Source organism: Pelophylax lessonae (assembly GCF_965119305.1).
Source record: "Pelophylax lessonae genome assembly, chromosome: 2".
NCBI lineage: Eukaryota > Metazoa > Chordata > Amphibia > Anura > Ranidae > Pelophylax > Pelophylax lessonae.
Window position 1 is genome coordinate 747385681 of NC_138769.1, and position 20782 is coordinate 747406462.

Sequence of the window (20782 nt, forward strand, 5' to 3'; positions counted from 1 at the left end):
AGAGAGATCGCCACCTTGTGGATCTCAGCAGAACTGCAGCCCCGAGAAACATTTGGCAGTGTGAACCCGTCTGTAAGGCTCGGTTCACATATATGCGATGCGGGAAGGCTGCGAATTCGCAGCCTTTTCCCGCATCGCACACGCACCCCCGGCAGTTCACACTGCCATATGCGATACGCTGGGGGTGTCAATGTAATCTTAACGACACCCCCAGTTTGATCGCATATCGCAGTGCGATCGTGCAGTTCGCACAGGATGGGATCGCACAAGTGTGAACCGCTGTGCGATCCGATCCTGATGCGGCTGCAAAAATGCCTCCTGTGCGTGTTTGCACCGGGTGCGATGCGAATTTAGCCATACAAACTGTATGGCTAAACTCGCACCGCACAGCTGATCGCATGTAATGTCGGAGCAGTGCGCTCCGACATTACATGCGAACCCGGCACTCGCAGAAGTGTGAACCGGGTCTCAAGGCTCGTACACACTTTACGAAAATCGGACAAAATATCCTTCGATTTTTCTCTCTCATGCTCAGCGGTCATAAACGTTTTTAGTTGACAGTGCATAATTTTCACAAAATTTTCTTGTGTGGAAATGGATGGACAGTTGGATAAATGGTTCTATATTTAGGCTGTATCCAGTCTATAAACCAGAGGCTCAGGATGGACAGTTGGATAAATGGTTCTATATTTAGGATGTATCCGGTCTATAAACCAGAGGCTCTGGATGGACAGTTGGATAAATGGTTCTATATTTAGGATGTATCCGGTCTATAAACCAGAGGCTCTGGATGGACAGTTGGATAAATGGTTCTATATTTAGGATGTATCCGGTCTATAAACCAGAGGCTCTGGATGGACAGTTGGATAAATGGTTCTATATTTAGGATGTATCCGGTCTATAAACCAGAGGCTCTGGATGGACAGTTGGATAAATGGTTCTATATTTAGGATGTATCCAGTCTATAAACCAGAGGCTCTGGATGGACAGTTGGATAAATGGTTCTATATTTAGGATGTATCCGGTCTATAAACCAGAGGCTCTGGATGGACAGTTGGATAAATGGTTCTATATTTAGGATGTATCCGGTCTATAAACCAGAGGCTCCTGATGGACAGTTGGATAAATGGCTCTATATTTAGGCTGTATCCAGTCTATAAACCAGAGGCTCTGGATGGACAGTTGGATAAATGGTTCTATATTTAGGATGTATCCGGTCTATAAAAGAGAGGCTCTGGATGGACAGTTGGATAAATGGTTCTATATTTAGGCTGTATCCAGTCTATAAACCAGAGGCTCAGGATGGACAGTTGGATAAATGGTTCTATATTTAGGATGTATCCGGTCTATAAACCAGAGGCTCTGGATGGACAGTTGGATAAATGGTTCTATATTTAGGATGTATCCGGTCTATAAACCAGAGGCTCTGGATGGACAGTTGGATAAATGGTTCTATATTTAGGATGTATCCGGTCTATAAACCAGAGGCTCTGGATGGACAGTTGGATAAATGGTTCTATATTTAGGATGTATCCGGTCTATAAACCAGAGGCTCTGGATGGACAGTTGGATAAATGGTTCTATATTTAGGATGTATCCAGTCTATAAACCAGAGGCTCTGGATGGACAGTTGGATAAATGGTTCTATATTTAGGATGTATCCGGTCTATAAACCAGAGGCTCTGGATGGACAGTTGGATAAATGGTTCTATATTTAGGATGTATCCGGTCTATAAACCAGAGGCTCCTGATGGACAGTTGGATAAATGGCTCTATATTTAGGCTGTATCCAGTCTATAAACCAGAGGCTCTGGATGGACAGTTGGATAAATGGTTCTATATTTAGGATGTATCCGGTCTATAAAAGAGAGGCTCTGGATGGACAGTTGGATAAATGGTTCTATATTTAGGATGTATCTGGTCTATAAACCAGAGGCTCTGGATGGACAGTTGGATAAATGGTTCTATATTTAGGATGTATCTGGTCTATAAACCAGAGGCTCTGGATGGACAGTTGGATAAATGGTTCTATATTTAGGATGTATCCGGTCTATAAACCAGAGGTTCTGGATGGACAGTTGGATAAATAGTTCTATATTTAGGATGTATCTGGTCTATAAACCAGAGGCTCTGGATGGACAGTTGGATAAATGGTTCTATATTTAGGGTGTATCCGGTCTATAAACCAGAGGCTCTGGGTGGACAGTTGGATAAATGGTTCTATATTTAGGGTGTATCCGGTCTATAAACCAGAGGCTCTGGGTGGACAGTTGGATAAATGGTTCTATATTTAGGATGTATCAGGTCTATAAACCAGAGGCTCTGGATGGACAGTTGGATAAATGGTTCTATATTTAGGATGTATCCGGTCTATAAACCAGAGGCTCTGGATGGACAGTTGGATAAATGGTTCTATATTTAGGATGTATCCGGTCTATAAACCAGAGGCTCTGGATGGACAGTTGGATAAATGGTTCTATATTTAGGATGTATCCCGTCTATAAACCAGAGGCTCTGGATGGACAGTTGGATATTTGGTATGTAGTTACTGGAGGCAGGGTGGTGGGTTACATTGTGTATGAGGAATGGGAATGGTACGGTGTCGGTGTTGCTGGAAATATCGGGGTGATAAACGGTTCTACAAATACTGAGAGACATCAGAAATCACACCGCCATCGTTTTATTGTCCCATAGGAATGGGCTCGGTGTGTTGGGGATCCCTGCAGGAAGCCGACACCGCACTCCGCTAATCACAGACAGTCAGATATTTCCTGGCCGGCAGCTGCACAGATGGGGAAATATCTGACTGTCTGTGATTAGCGGAGTGCGGTGTCGGCTTCCTGGAGGGATCCCCAACACACCGAGTCCATTCCTATTGTCCCATAATAGATGATGTCTGGGGGGAGGGAGATGTTCATGGGAAATAAATCAGGAATAGGAGAGTTTCAGCAGTGAAAGGGTTAAAGCTGAGTTAGGAGATGAAGTGGGCGGATACATTGGGCGGGGCTGATGACACAGGACTCCCCTCCCCCATGGATACATTGTATATAAAGGAGGAAGATCTTCATCAATGGACACATTTCTTCTAACCAATGAGAAGTCATTACAGGAAGATTGAATCCCTGAGCTACAAGAAAATGGAGGACCCCCTCCCCCTCTCTGAGCTACAAGAGAATGGAGGACACCCCTCCCCCTCTCTGAGCTACAAGAAAATGGAGGACACCCCTCCCCCTCTCTGAGCTACAAGAAAATGGAGGACACCCCTCCCCCTTTCTGAGCTACAAGACAATGGAGGACACCCCTCCCCCTCCTCTCACATGGTGCTGCAGTCAGAAACAAACAAGAAGTAGAAACTTCTGGAGAGATTGGGTAAGAAGGGGGACCATGGAAGGAGTACTGAGGGGGGAGGGTAATGTGGGGTCACTATGGGGGAGGGGTAGTACAGGAGAGACAGAAAACAATCAGGTGATGGAGCACTTTTCATACCCACCTCCCCCCCTACACACACAGATCACCTACCCCCCCCCCACACACACACAGATCACCTACCCCCCCTAATACACAGATCACCTACCCCCCCCACACACACACAGATCACCTACCCCCCCCCCCCCACACACACACAGATCACCTACCCCCTACACACACAGATCACCTACCCCCTAATACACAGATCACCTACCCCCCCCCCACACACACAGATCACCTACCCCCTAATACACAGATCACCTACCCTCCCCCCTATACACAGATTATCTACTTCCCCACCCACACACACACACACGCACACGCACACACGCACACAAACACATCACACAGATCACCTACACCCCCCCCCACACACACACAGACAGATCACTCACCTCCCCCCCTACACACATAGATCACCTACATCCCCCCCCCCACACACAGATCACCCACCTCCCCCCCTACACACACAGATCACCTACATCCCCCCCCACACACAGATCACCTACACCCCCCCCCCCCCCACACCCACATGTGGGAGATGGGGAGATATCAAATTCTATGTGTCCTCCATTCTTTATGTTCCTACTCCATTTTCTATTTTTTTTAGTTATACAAGCTATCTAAGTATGTACGGGTCAAGGTCTAAGTGTGTACGTGTTATAGATATAGCACGTTTCTGTTCTTTATGATGAAATCATGTCAGGTGATTCTAGTCACACGATATATGCCCTATATGGTATTATTCCCCGAAGTGACCTTTGGTCTCCTTAAACTGTTTAACCAATAAGAACGTAACAAGTATCCTATATTCATGACATACTGCCTTATCTTTACTATATAACAGACAACGAGCCTATAATAAACTGAGAGCTTGGTTTCACTATACATCTGTCTCCGTCTGTGTTATTTCCAGAAACCAGCCTCCCGGGCCTGCAGACACAATACGAGCAAAGGAGCCATAGGTAGTCCGGGACTACCATCGGGACCAGGGGTCCTAAACACCAACAGTTTTGGGGGCTCGTCTGGGATATGAGAATCACTCCCCGCGGACACCCACTCGCCCGGTAAGTAGAAAAATCCTTTTCTATGTAACCGTTTGTAGTGAGGTTCCGGGGGACCCTGATTAGACTCATATCCAATTGAACAGGGGTTGGTGTGTTCCGGGAACACACGCAACATACCTATAATTGAAATATTTCAGGGAAATATTTTAGTCTCAGGGAGACTTAAGAAGTGATATAAATTTGCTCGTATTGTGTCTGAAAAATCTTTAAGCTTTCCTTCTCTGTCGCATAGAAGTATAAGATAATTTGTATTGTTTGTCTATAATGGTAGGAAAACTTTCTTGATAGCCACTGTACCCGGGAGGTATTGGTCAAGACTCGGAAAGGGTTTTTTTTTTCCTTTTGTCCTAAAAGGGACACCCGAGTCCAAAAGTATATGGGTTTAATTTATATACATCAGTGGCTTGAAGGAGGGTTTTGAAACCATAAAGGGTTACCATGGTAACAAGTGATTATGTGAATGTGTAAATCATAGAGACATGTCTTATTGAGTGAAAGAATATTGGTATTTGTTTATTGTCTTGTTATGTAAATGGCCGGGAATATTTGGTGAGTAATATTCCTGGAAGTAAATTAAGGTAGAAGAACTGTCTACCTAAAGTTAAAGTGTTAAGAATTAATGTATATTGTATATGTGAGTTATACTGAAGATTTTAAGTGTATTATGATTTCATTTATACACCTTTGGTAGCAGCACACTCACATTTATCAGCGTACTTTTTCATTCATATACATTAGACAGACTCTTGGCCGAAGGTACATTTAAAATAGTACTACCTCACAAGATAACATGGCGCCCCTGTTTTTGTTGTTCTGAATATTCATTTTCCAAGTTAGACATACATAATTGTTTGAAGCTGCGACGTTGACCCTGACGTTGGTACATTTCTAGGGAGAGGCGGTTCCCACATTCCTAGGGAGGGGGTCAATTCTTGTGCGGAGCCTGATAGGACTACGTGTTCCAGCTCGTGGGACTATGGGTCCCAGCTTGTGGGACTATGCGTCCCAGCATTGCCAAACATATGCAATTATCTTTTTATGGAATTTTTGGAGTTTTGCCATTTATACATTTGTGCATAAAGCATAGGAACCTCTGGGAAGAGTAATAGTGAACAAATACAGTTTTTATCAGGCAAAACATAGTTCGCCGTAGTCGGCAAGATATTTTGAGGTTATTTTTTATAGAATTATAGATAATGAGAAATTACATTTTACAAATGGGTCCCTTGTGTCCCTAAACGTAAAAGGGAGCTCTGGTGCAAAATTTTGAAAATTGGCTACTTGCCAAGAAAGGGTTCAAACTTAAATATTTTCATTCCTGTTATAAGTTATGAAATTTATTTTGGGACAGAAAGGGTTACCGCAATTAGTGTGACCATTGGACCCTATTGGCATCGAGCCAAAAGTTTCAAATCAGATTAACTTTTTATCTGATTTCAGTTTTTGGGTGATATTTTAGGGGAGTCCTCTATTGAGGGAGGGGAACCTCTGGACAGGTTTTTGTTAGATTGGCAGAAGAAAAAAAAATAAAAAAGTTTTTTTAGTAAGATTGGCACAGAGCCAAAAAGTTTTAGTTTTATCTGACTGAAGTATGTAGTATGCAAGTGGTATCTGATGTGCCATCTCTACTGATAGCCATACCATCCGATGCTACCCACTTTACAGTGATTGGTTGAAGTAATGCGTTTTTTTTACCGTCCTAGTGGACGAGGAGACACAGCCATCTTTGTTTCTTGTTTTGTTAATCAGTCCAGGTAACTGACCTGGTGTAGAAGTGCCTCAGGGCTAAATAGACAGTTTTAGTTGTCTGCTCTATAGTTCTCCAGACCACGCAAGAGGGGATGGACACCTGCTCATAAGTCAGTCCCGCTACAATATGTGGATAACATATGTAGTCACTCTGTGGAGGCCAGTCAGAGCGAGTGAGTTCATTGAGAAATGTACATGTATGTGGACACAAAGTGTCACAGGAATAATGACAATGGTGTCAGGAAAGTGTTGTTTACCTTGGTTTTGTTCTCACAGAGGGGGAAAAGGAGAGTCAGTCACGTGGGTCTTGCCAGCCCACAGTGGGTCTTGCCCGCCCACAAAACCAGGATCATTGATTGCAATGGATCCGACTGCTCCTATTTTATGACAACATTTTGAGACAAGCCACAGGTCCAGAAATGTCACAAGTAATGTTGAATGCGTTTATGTATGTGAAAAATGCTATGGTTGTAGCGCCTGCACTGGGCCTCCCAAATTATGGAAAAATGTTTGTGTTTATGCAAGGGACAATTGTAAGACCATGACAGGTGTACTTGCCCAGGAGTATGGTGATGGACTTTGCCCTATAGTTTTTGTCCAAAGATGGTCGCAGTCCAGGTCTAAGGCATGCCTGAGGTGACTCCAAACATAGCATCTTGTGAGATGGTAATAGGGATGGCCACATTTTTTGCCCTAGGTAGGCCCCAGTTTTAAATGGGTTACTGGGATTAAAGGGTGTGTTACACAACAACATGATTGTATAGACATAATATATCTAGACAGCCATAGAGGGAGAAGAGGATGTTTTTGTAGATGGTTCCTGGTTGTAGAGCTGAAAGTCAGGCCAAAAGATCACACATTATTAGAGCTACAAACGCATGCTACAGAACAGGTTTAAGGAATTAGGTGATGGTTTAGAAAAAGTTGAGAGTGGCCTTTTTCTAAAAGAGGGGAGATCTTGTATCCCCGCAGCTAGCGCCCCACTGTCTATTGCCTAGTATGATGGAATAGGACACAGGGGGTGGGAAAGAACATATGAAGTATTACTGAAGTTTTTTTTGCATTTACAGGCCTAAATTAGTGAAAGCATATGTTGCTAGGTGCATCACCTGTATTAGGAACAACACAAACAAACACATAAGGCCAAACATGAACATCTAGAAATAGGTTTTTACATATAGGCCCAAAGCAGGGAAGAAATAAGAGTTCCTTTTAGTCAATAGTAGATGGATTCAGCAGATGATATGGGCCAAGAACCACATGACTGCCTAGAAACTATTGAAAGTGTCACTTCACCCCGTGCAGACATGATGAAAGAGCTCATCACCAACCTTCTTCAGGCTATGTTGTTACCCTCAGAGTTAGCTATCATTCACTGTAGGGCACATACCAGAGGTACTGATGACATCTCCAAGGGCAACGCACTAGCAGACAAAATAGCAAAAGCAGCCGCACAACAGTTACCTTTAGGAGCCCTAAAACAAATGCCTGTCCTAACCCACATCCTCCCGATGATGCCCAGTTGATCACAGATCTACAGGCCTCAGCCACTGCTGAGGAATTGGAGGACTGGTGTTATCCTGTTTTGCAAAGGAATCCTGAAACAGGATTGATTTGCAAAGAGGGGAAACCGTGTATACCCCGTAATAGTGCTCCTATTTGCATTGCCCAGAATTCAGGTACAGTGGAAAGGATAAATAGGACAATCAAAGACGAGTTGAGAAAAAGTAAATTGGAATTTTGAATCAAGTGGAACGAAAAAGTTGCTCGCACCTTTCTTTTCTTTTCACAGGTATCAACCCATCACTTGAGGGAAGGAGATGAAGTAGCATCACAAGACCAAGGCTGGATTTCGTTTTGGACCAAAAGACAAAGGTAGTCGCAGTGACCAGAATCGCTGTCCTTGTGGAGAACCAACAAGCCTGGATCCATGCTACTCGAGTGAAATTGGTAAAGGAGGCTCCACCCCCAGAAGCAAGTCCAGATCCAGACCCAAGAGAGGTACTAACGGGGGCGGACGGCCCTGACCTTGAACAGGAAGGTCCAGAAGCAAGAGAGGTACTAACGGGAGTGGACGACTCTGACCTCGAACAGGATAGTCAAGAAAAAGGGGGTTTTTCAGAGGCAGACGGCCCTGACCCTGTAGAAAAATTCCTAATAGCACCAGATTCTGGAAAACTTTGGCTACTTATAGGACTCGTATCATTTTCAGTCTTCTCTGTAGTATGGGTTACCACTAACTGTATTTATCATTCAGAAGACCTGGTAGGGCTACAGGCCATTTGCGGAGCTTCCAACACCCCAATACAGAGTAATGCATATAACAGACAAAAGAGAGATGAAAGCTCAAAAAAGCCTTACAGATAAAATGTCATTGTTGCAATTTAAATATAGAATCTGTACTGGGAAAGGTATCCCAAAAGGGGAAACCCACAGCTAGAACCTGAGGTGTACAGGTAGGTGCTGGGGTAAGAAAGCAAGAGAGGGACAAGGGGGGGGGGGAGGGGGGGGGGGGGTTGGGAGGGGGTTGGAAGAAGGAAAGGGGGAGATGAAGAAAGAAGATGGAGAAGGAACGGGAAAAGAAAAAGAAAATAAAGATGCGAAGAGGAGGGGAGGGCTGGTGGGACTTTAAAGGTACCAGGTAGTTCAGAATGATAAGCACATGATTTAAAAACTGGAAATATTTATTAACATAGCATCTTTAAAATACAAAACAAAAAATACAACATGAATACAAATAATTTGACATATACAAGAAGAGCAAATGTACTGAACATAAGGCAGTAATGATGGTGTAAATAACTAGGTCCAATGATGAGCATTAAACCAATCCCGACATGTTTCGCGGGCAATGCTGCACCGCTTCTTCAGGGGAATAAGAGTATATCAACGTACAGTGCCTCATTCAGTGTCTAAAATGGACACGTTTGTATAGTCAGAAGTAAAAAAGGTTAAGGGCAGGAGGTGTCAAGCATGGCGGCCAAGTTGGAAGGATACCCAGCGGGGTAATGATCTGCAACGATGGAGGAAAAGTCCCTCTTGGTAAAGATAGGTAGCTAGGGATATGGATAAAGCCCAAGTGTGAGCTGTTACATTTATATTGCTTGATCAGAGGGGTTAGGCCAACCATCCCAGACATCCGCGTGGGACCGCCATGTCCGCATACACCGGTTCCTGCATTATTTCATGCAATTTAAATATGCATATGCCCAGAAATCCGGATATGAAAAATGTTGGATATGTAGTAAACTCTATCCTAGCACCGCTAGAATCCCCCTAATAGCGATACCTTTAAACTTCACCCCTTTCCTAAATGGTACACCTCCTGTTGTCCTCACCAATGTCACAAGAACACTCTCAAATGATACCCTCACTTTCCAAATTATTGGTAGGAGTCATTCCCCAGACTGGTGTTTTAGGTTGGGAAACTCCACCAAGGGAGCTGAAGTGTGCCGGCAAACTAAGATTAATTTCTCAATGACCTCGATGGACAGCTCCTTCTGGCACACCTCAGAACCAGCCCTAAACGCCACTCTAATGAACTTTCTTAACTCCAGTTCCACTTCCTCTTCCCCAATAGGACAGTTGTTGTCAAATTTAGCTTGGTCCAGTTATGATGACCAATTAATGGCACTACTTCACAAACGTCCCCTAGCTTTGGGAAACAGTACTTATATTTGTTGTGGAAAGATTTGTCACCCTTGGATCCCCATTGAACCCCAAGGGTGGTGTTACCTCGCATCCCTAGTTCCCATCATGGGTGTAGTGGGAGACAACAAAGGAGGACATCTCCTAGAAGCTAGTATGTATCCTAGGTACCCCCTCAAACACCGCAATAAAAGGGAATTATTCCTTGAAAAGGATATGGTATGGGCCTGGTTCCCCTCATGGACCGGATGGGGAATAGACATGATGAAAAGGTTGAATAATTACTCTAAAATTCTCGATGACATCCTAGATAAGAACTCAGGGGACATTACCAAATTAAATATAGAAGTGAGGGCAATTAAGAAACAACTTGAGCTCCATGACCTAGCCATAGAAAGCATGAGTGCTGCTCTTACTGGGTTATGTGAAGTTACGGAGGATTATGAATGTTGCACATGGATACACAATACATCTGTTGAGATACCCGATTATTATGATATTATTGCACAGCACCGGAAAGAAGTAGACAAGTTGCAACAGGAAGCTAGGAATATTGCTAAGACATGGAGTCCTTTTAGTAGTGGGAATTTTGAATTTGGAGGAATATCCTCATGGTTGAAAAATATCGCTATGACTGTTGTAATGGTTTTGCTTTTTTTATTATTCCTATATGCATGCTTCAAACTCGTAATGTGTATTATTGCTAGAGTTTCCCGACCAAAAGTGAAAAATGTCTCTATGCTATCCCACCAAGTCCCAGGCTACCAGACCCCCTCGACTAATAACCCTAAAGAATATACTGAGTACATTAAGAGGTATAAACAGAAAGAAAAAAAGAACCTTATTGTTTAAAGGATGATATATGATCTGGTCTTTCAAGCAGCAGGGATATAGAAAATTAATCTGCCAGTCGTGGTACTATATTCCTAGGAGGCTTAGGACCCCTGATAATATCCCTAAGAATTATATATTCCAATGACATACAGGGTGACAAGGGAAAATCAATTAAGGGTTAATGATTTTAAGAGGGGATTGTGGGAGATGGGGAGATATCAAATTCTATGTGTCCTCCATTCTTTATGTTCCTACTCCATTTTCTATTTTTTTTAGTTATACAAGCTATCTAAGTATGTACGGGTCAAGGTCTAAGTGTGTACGTGTTATAGATATAGCACGTTTCTGTTCTTTATGATGAAATCATGTCAGGTGATTCTAGTCACACGATATATGCCCTATATGGTATTATTCCCCGAAGTGACCTTTGGTCTCCTTAAACTGTTTAACCAATAAGAACGTAACAAGTATCCTATATTCATGACATACTGCCTTATCTTTACTATATAACAGACAACGAGCCTATAATAAACTGAGAGCTTGGTTTCACTATACATCTGTCTCCGTCTGTGTTATTTCCAGAAACCAGCCTCCCGGGCCTGCAGACACAATACGAGCAAAGGAGCCATAGGTAGTCCGGGACTACCATCGGGACCAGGGGTCCTAAACACCAACACCACAGATCACCCACCTCCCCCCCTACACACACAGATCACCTACACCCCCCCCCACACACACACAGATCACTCACCTCCCCCCCCCCACACACAGATCACCTACATCCCCCCCCACACACAGATCACCTACACCCCCCCCCCACACACACACACAGATCACCCACCTCCCCCCCTACACACCCAGATCACCTACACCCCCCCCCACACACACACAGATCACCCACCTCCCCCCCCCTACACACACAGATCACCTACATCCCCCCCACACAGACACACAGATCACAACACCCCCCCTGCACATAGATCACCTACCCCACACACACACACACAGAGCGCCTAACTCCTCCCCTCTATACACAGTTTACCTACCCCCCCCCCCCCACACACACACAGAGCACCTAACTCCTCCCCCCTATACACAAATCACCTACCTCCCCTCTATACACAGTTTACCTACCCCTCCCCCACACACACACAGTTCATCTCTACCTACCCCCATACACAGATCACAGTTTTCAACAGTTTTCTGACACCACTGTCATGTATTTCTAGACAATTTTTGACCTGTCTGAGCGAAGTGTTCAAGCAGTGAGATTAAATCTTTCACACACCTGTAGGGACAGTAATATCTCCTACATGTGCACCATTAGGAGATATTTCCATGTGTGGTGGCCGGGGACATCACAGACACATGTGCTTCCAATGGACAGCATGCCATCCACTGACAGAGCTGTGCTGTGGCCGTGATTTTCACACGCTTGCACTGGAATGATGTCATTGCAGCTCGGCCAATCAAATGGTGGCTGCCCATAAACCGGTAACGAAGAAAGAGTGAAGATGAAAGCCCTGACAGTGGTGACAACGCACCAATAAAAAGCTTCATTTTCAGGAAAGTCTTTCATAATGTGTTAGTATCTGATTACCCCGACACATCATGACATTCATTTGCAGGGAGATTTTTTTTTTTTTTTTGAGGTTTACTATCGCTTTAATCCCGATCTGTCACTATCGTACTTCTTACCAGAACCTCATTTCCTTCATTTCTGCTTCTTCATTCATTGGATCATTTCATTTCCTCATTCACACAACTTACTGATATTCACACAATTACATTTTATGTTGTCTGTTCCTCTCCAATCACCCGACCTCACACACCAATTACTTCTCTTATTTATTTTCTTTATTTTCATTTTATTATTTTATTGTTTCGGTTTTCCCCAACAAGAAAGTATGGACAGCATGGATTCCCAGTAGGGAATGAGCTTTTTACTTTTGTCTTTTCACTTTTCCGATCGTCTTTTTTTGCCTTATTCCGTTTTTCAGCTTTTTGTTTTCTTCTTCTTTTTCTGTGTATTTTTTGCTTCTCAGCTGTGTGGAGCAGCACCATCTAGTGCCAGCTCTCCATACTGCACCATCTGTGTTATTCATCTTGTGTCACTTCCTGTTCAGTGTCACTTCCTGTTCAGTGTCACTTCCTGTTTTGTGTCACTTCCTGTCCCTGAAAATCTTTTCCTGATTTTGGCCATTTTAGATAGAGATTTCTTTTTTTTTTCATTATAAATTTTTATTGGAATTTTAATTTAACAATAACATTTACAATTAATTGTTACTTCTGACTCATTGCCTGGTACATGTAACAACAGTTTGGAAAATGAAGAAAATTACGAGCATTACAGGAGTACCAGGTAACAGTTAAATGAGAAAAACAATTAAGATATATATATATATATATATATATATATATATATATATATATATATATATATATATATATATATATATATATATAATATATGATTTCAAGCAGGCTGAACAGCTTCTCAGTCTCCATCCTGAACACACGGCCACCATAGGGATCTCCTCCATGTCACACTACACATGTAAGTCACAGAGATGTCCTATTCATGGTACATTCCTGTCCCTGCTATATACATATCAATCATCTGATCCTTCTGTACCTCCTTGTGATTATTAATGTATGTATATGTGTACTCCTCTCCTGTACATACTGCCCACTGTCATACCCTCCACACTCCTCTCCTGTACATACCACCCACTGTCATACCCTCCACACTCCTCTCCTGTACATACCACCCACTGTCATACCCTCCACACTCCTCTCCTGTACATACCGCTCACTGTCATATCCTACACACTCCTCTCCTGTACATACCGCCCACTGTCATATCCTCCACACTCCTCTCCTGTACATACTGCTCACTGTCATATCCTCCACACTCCTCTCCTGTACATACCGCCTACTGTCATACCCTCCACACTCCTCTCCTGTACATACCGCCCACTGTCATACCCTCCACACTCCTCTCCTGTACATACCGCTCACTGTCATACCCTCCACACTCCTCTCCTGTACATACCGCTCACTGTCATATCCTCCACACTCCTCTCCTGTACATACTACCCACTGTCATACCCTCCACACTCCTCTCCTGTACATACCGCCCACTGTCATACCCTCCACACTCCTCTCCTGTGCATACCGCCCACTGTCATATCCTCCACACTCCTCTCCTGTGCATACCGCCCACTGTCATATCCTCCACACTCCTCTCCTGTGCATACCGCTCGCTGTCATATACTCCACACTCCTCTCCTGTACATACCGCTCACTGTAATACCCTCCACACTCCTCTCCTGTACATACCGCTCACTGTCATACCCTCCACACTCCTCTACTGTACATACCGCTCACTGTCATATCCTCCACACTCCTCTCCTGTACATACCGCTCACTGTCATACCCTCCACACTCCTCTCCTGTACATACCGCTCACTGTCATACCCTCCACACTCCTCTCCTGTACATACCGCTCACTGTCATACCCTCCACACTCCTCTCCTGTACATACCGCTCACTGTCATACCTTCCACACTCCTCTCCTGTACATACCGCTCACTGTCATACCCTCCACACTCCTCTCCTGTACATACCGCTCACTGTCATACCCTCCACACTCCTCTCCTGTACATACCGCTCACTGTCATATCCTCCACACTCCTCTCCTGTACATACCGCCCACTGTCATACCCTCCACACTCCTCTCCTGTACATACTCTCAGATAATACAGTCTAGCTTTTTGTTTTAAGATAAAACCTTCCTCCTCTCTCCCTCCCCTGCAGAAGCAGGCTGGGGCTTAGACTCCACACCGTGGGGAACCCTGAGTTGGCGATATACAGGGGCTCACTTCTACAGATGCGCTGACAGTTTGCTTGGGCCTTGAGCTCTTCAGAGACACTGCAGACTCTTTTGGAACAAAAAGGGTGCAGAGAGTTGGTGACCAGCAGGCCTAAGAGTGGATTATGTAGTGTCCCCAGGAACATTCCTATTAATTTGGATCAGCTGCCGGTCATATCCACTACTTCACCGTATGTTCCAGTTTCTGCTGCTCCGACTCCTGCTGTCCCTTTGAAACTTCATCTGCCTCCACCGCCTCGCTTTTCTGGTGATTCTAAAGCTTGTCAGCGCTTTATCAATCTGTGCTCGAGTCACTTTGGGTTAGCTGGCCACCATTTCCCTACTGATTGTTCCAAGGTGGCGTACATGATATCGCTCCTTTCTGGAGATGCTCTGGCTTGGGCCACTGTGGGAGCATCAAGACACAAGGCTTTTGAGTGTCTCTGGCTTCTAGCAAGATTTCTGCAAAACCTTCAATGTCCCAGGCAGGGCTTCATCCACTGCTGGAGCTTTCCTTCAGCTTCATCATGGGAACATGACTGTTGGACAACATGCAGTTCAGTTTCACACCTTGGCTTTGACACTGGTATGGAATAATGAAGCCCATACTGTAATCTTTTCGGAGGATCCAGCAGATCATATTAGGGATGAACACTAGCTGCCAGATCCATACACACCACCCTGGATGACTTGATCGCCCTCAACCTCTCTGCAACTATGCCGTCTTCTGAAGAACCTATGCACTTTGGCCAGACACAGTCAAGCCTGAGGCTTGGCCTATGCCTTTACTGCAAGACTGAGGTTCATAAAATAAAGTCCTGTCATGTCCATCTGGGAAACTCTCTGGTCTAGTTTGCGGGAGGGGATCTAGATTAGGGCCTAATTCCACCATTTTCCTTTGATTTATCATACCTGTCTCTATTCATTGGGCCCTGAACCTGTTTGTTTCTGCATATATAGACTCTGGGGCGGCTAGGAACTTCATTAAGCAGTCCTTGACCACTGAATTGGACATTCCTCTCATTCCCTTGACCATGCCATTATCAGTATTTGCAGTCGATGGCTGTACCGTGGCCTTAGGACCCCTACAGTTTTGAACTACCTCCATAACTATGCATGTCAGTGATCTTCATTGTGAGGAATCTCCATCCTAAAGTCCTCTAGTCCAAACATTCTTGTAGAAACACTCACCCTATCTATATTGGAACTCTGGCCAAGTGTCATCAAGGGGGTCACAACCTCATCAGACTTGTCTCCCTGAGGTCCACCCACCTCTGTGTACCTGTAGCTGGGGTAACCACCTCTCCAGTTCTCTCTCAGCATTTTAAGCCTTCCAAGGCGTCTTTTGTAAAAAAGCTTTTGACAGTTTGCCTATTAATCCCTACGATTGCTCCTATTGACCTCCAACCTGGGACTACTCCACCTCGAGGCTGAGTCTACCCTCTCTCCATCTCTAGGACTCTTCTTTGTAGAGAAGGATGGTACACTCTTGCCTTGCATGACTATGGAGGTCTTAATGTCATCAGCATTAACAATTGGTACCAGCTACCCTTGTTTCTGAACTTTTTGACAGGATTCAGGATGCTTGAACTTTAAGTAAGACCTCCATGGAGCATAGAATCTGATCAAGATTCGGGAAGATGTTGAATGGAAAACGGCTTTCAACACCAGAGATGGGTATTATGAATATCTTGTAATGCTCTTTGGCTTGTGTAATGCACCAACCGTCTTCCAGAACTTTAATTACTTTTTTTTATAATCTCTTATATGTTTGTGTCATCTGGAAGACATGCTCTTCTTTTCTCCAGATTTGAACACTCATCATCGGCATGTATGTACAGTTCTTCTTTCTACGGGACCACCACCTGCATGAAAATTTGGAGAAGTGCCTTTTTGAGCGAACTCAGGTTCCTGGGTTACATAGTCATGGCTGCTTATGGATTCAATGTAAAAAAATCCGCGCTTAGGATAATTCTAGATTCCTAGTATTTGATGTTGGCTGCAGCCCACCTTTATACTATATTACTAAGAATATAGTGAGAATGAAGAGAAAGGAGGGGGAAGGTGTATGGCGCTGCCAAAAAATGCTGATGTTTCTATATGTCCAAAAAATAGGTGTTATAGATATATACAATATAAATCACCACTATGAATAAAGTGTCCAGTGCATCCTATGTGTCTTCCTTTTGAATGTGCAATACTAAAGGATAATACAACTATATAAATAATAAATATTTGTGCTGAACTGTGAAAAAAGTGGATACAAAATAAGTGAGAATTGGTATGATGAGAAAATTGGATGAAATGTATGAATTATAAAAACTAGATAGAAGGGGTGAAATATACAAAATATAAAAATAAATATATAAAATGTAAAAAATATATAAAAAAGTGGATCCACTTAATCTACAGCCGTAAAAACCAAAACATCAAGTATGACTTAAATGAGGTGCACAATAGGTAGATAAATATTATAGCAGCAATAATACAAGAATAAATAAGTCCGTTACACCTAAAAAAGAACAAATAGTCCCACAATGCAAGAAAATTTCCTAAAAAACTTGGCAAAAAAAGGTGACTTGAGTGCAGGTGTTTTGATGAAATATTAAAGGTGCTCAGGTATATGGTGACCGTTCAGTGCTCCCCGCACCCCTTGGACCGCACTCACCAGAACTATGTACCCCTGCAGGGGTATCAGGCCTTGACTATAATCCTGGATCTCCTCCACTGACCATCAAAGTGGTTGGGTGGTCCGGTTATCTACCCGAATCTGGTGAACCTGGTTCCTTGGTGTTAGGGTCCGAAGGTGTACCGATATATGGGGGAAGAAGGCTCACGTAGAGTAGTACTGCTAAGTTTTAAAATACTTTATTGTATATAAAAATTAGGTACTCACAAAGGGAATAGAGGGTAGTGGCATAGAAAGCAATAGTAGCGCACTTCCGGGACGCCGTGCGTTCCACAGGGCGGATGTGCGTTCCACTTAGGCGGATGTGACGCGATGACGCTCTACGTACGTTTCGTCGTGATGACGTCTTCAGGAAGACGTCATCACGACGAAACGTACGTAGAGCGTCATCGCGTCACATCCACGACGAAACATACGTAGAGCATCATCGCGTCACATCCGCCTAAGTGGAACGCACATCCGCCCTGTGGAACGCACGGCGTCCCGGAAGTGCGCTACTATTGCTTTCTATGCCACTACCCTCTATTCCCTTTGTGAGTACCTAATTTTTATATACAATAAAGTATTTTAAAACTTAGCAGTACTACTCTACGTGAGCCTTCTTCCCCCATATATCGGTACACCTTCGGACCCTAACACCAAGGAACCAGGTTCACCAGATTCGGGTAGATAACCGGACCACCCAACCACTTTGATGGTCAGTGGAGGAGATCCAGGATTATAGTCAAGGCCTGATACCCCTGCAGGGGTACATAGTTCTGGTGAGTGCGGTCCAAGGGGTGCGGGGAGCACTGAACGGTCACCATATACCTGAGCACCTTTAATATTTCATCAAAACACCTGCACTCAAGTCACCTTTTTTTGCCAAGTTTTTTAGGAAATTTTCTTGCATTGTGGGACTATTTGTTCTTTTTTAGGTGTAACGGACTTATTTATTCTTGTATTATTGCTGCTATAATATTTATCTACCTATTGTGCACCTCATTTAAGTCATACTTGATGTTTTGGTTTTTACGGCTGTAGATTAAGTGGATCCACTTTTTTATATATTTTTTATATTTTTTACATTTTATATATTTATTTTTATATTTTGTATATTTCACCCCTTCTATCTAGTTTTTATAATTCATACATTTCATCCAATTTTCTCATCATACCAATTCTCACTTATTTTGTATCCACTTTTTTCACAGTTCAGCACAAATATTTATTATTTATATAGTTGTATTATCCTTTAGTATTGCACATTCAAAAGGAAGACACATAGGATGCACTGGACACTTTATTCATAGTGGTGATTTATATTGTATATATCTATAACACCTATTTTTTGGACATATAGAAACATCAGCATTTTTTGGCAGCGCCATACACCTTCCCCCTGCTTATGGATTCAGCCAAACTTCAGGCCGTCTCCAACTGGCTCAGTTCTCTGGTGTGAAAGCTACAGAGCAGTTCTTGGGGTTCACCAATTTTTATTGCCAGTTCATTCCTGATTGGGGCCACCCCCGAAGAATAATCACTTCTTTGACCTGGAAGGGTTCTAGTGCTTAAACCTGGCCTTGAGACAGTTGGTGCTTTCCACAATCTCAAAATGGCCCTTCCCTCTGCATCTATTCTCATACGTCCTGACGTTCTACAGTCTTTCTTCTTAAAGGTAGATTCTCCATCCTTCCTTCTAAATGGGGGCCATTCTTCTCCAAATTCATGATGGTAAGCTCTGTCCTTCTGCCTTCTTCTCTAAGAAGTTTGGGTGAGAACCCCTGAGTACTCCAAAATGTCTGCTATCATCGCCCGTAAAGGGACCACAATCCAAGTAATAGGGACACCTATCTCCCATCCAGGATCGATCCCTGGCATACTGTACATATTCCCCTTTGCCTCATGCGGAGTTGTCAGAAGCTCTGGGGGAAACCCTACAGTTCACCCCAGTGAGGGCATCTGCATTCTGGTGTTTTCAAGGTCTGTGTTTCCCCAACAAATTTTCAAACTCTGTAAGGTCAAGAACCATCTGGCTACCCTAGAATTCATGTGTTTGTTCTGTCTCATCCAGGTAAGTGGGGCAGGGTCCGACACCAGATGCAATTTTCTGCAAAAGAGAAAATCGCATAGGGAGTCTAAAGCCCACTTAATGGCCAAGCACTCCTGATCCATTCCTGTGTCATTTCTCTCATCAGCTACCAACTTCCTGCTGAGGAAGAATAGGGGGTGTCCCTCCCTGTTGACCTCTTGGGACAAAATGGCTCCTAAGCCTTCACTGTGGGCAGCCTTTTGGATAATAAATTCTTTAGAGAAGTCAGAAGCAACCAGCACTGGATACTAGCATAAGGCTGTTTTAGGCTCCCAAAAAGTCTCTTCAGCCTTTTCATTCCACTTGATCATGACTGACTTCTTACTTTGTCAAGTCAGTCAGTGGTGATGCAATAGTGGTGACGTTGGTGACACAGATGGTAGTACCCAACTATGCCCAGGAGCACTCAGACCTCTCAGAGGCTATTTAGACTTGGTTCTGCTCTGTCACAAACCAGTCCAGACCCTCTGGTCTGGACTGGTGTCTTTTCTCTGACTTCCTTCCTTGGTCAATGGTATCTGCCAGTATCCCTTGGTCAGGTCTAAGGTTATAATATCCCAGGCTGGTCTCAACCTCTCTATTAGTTAATCTACTCGGGGCATCAGATAAGCAACTTCAATACCTCAGTGAGCTTTCTGAGATCATTACAAAACCAAAGTCCCATAGGGTTTTGGTACCAACACAATTGGGCTTGACCCTTCACTCTGCAACTCCTCCATGATCTGAAGTTTATGCATTTTCCAAAGTCCGATACTGCTTTCTGTGCCTTGAGAATGCGATAGGGTTTTAATTGGACCTTCACATTAGGCTCTGTGATTATGTCAAGATCAATCACCCTGGTAATCCTGAAAATATTTTCCTATTCCTCTTTAAAAACTCTCTTACCTGCTCAGTTTGTGGTTTTGACAGGGTGATGGCAACTTAGACTAGGTTCACTCCTACGTGGATCTGTTAATTAACCTATATGTACAAATACTGTACTGGCAACCCTAGCATATGGAAAAACCTATTCAGAGTAAGGGAATACAATAAGACACGTGGCCACTCACTAAAACTAGAGGAAAGGCAGTTTAACCTTAAAATACGCAGGGAGTTCTTGACTGTAAGAGCAGTAAGGATGTGGAATTCTCTTCCTCAAGCAGTCGTATCAGCAGGGAGCATTGATAGTTTCAAAAAAATATTAGATGGGCACCTTAGAGACCACAACATACAGGGGTATACAATGTACGGTTAACAGCAAACACACATCATAGGTTGAACTGGATGGACTGATGTCTTTTTTTCAACCTCACTAACTATGTAACCTCAGCCAGGCAACTACCTGCTCTTGGTCTTTCCAGGGTTTTAATATATTCAAGTGGAAGATTTGCTATGACCTTTGC

At 43.6% G+C, this 20782-nt stretch overlaps 1 protein-coding gene across 1 annotated transcript in view; it reads left to right on the forward strand.

Annotated features, from left to right (window-relative positions):
- Positions 1 to 20782, forward strand: part of LOC309548373 (uncharacterized protein) — a gene marked incomplete at both ends in the record, with an annotated part of 539651 nt that overhangs the window by 301823 nt on the left and 217046 nt on the right. The window lies entirely within an intron of this gene.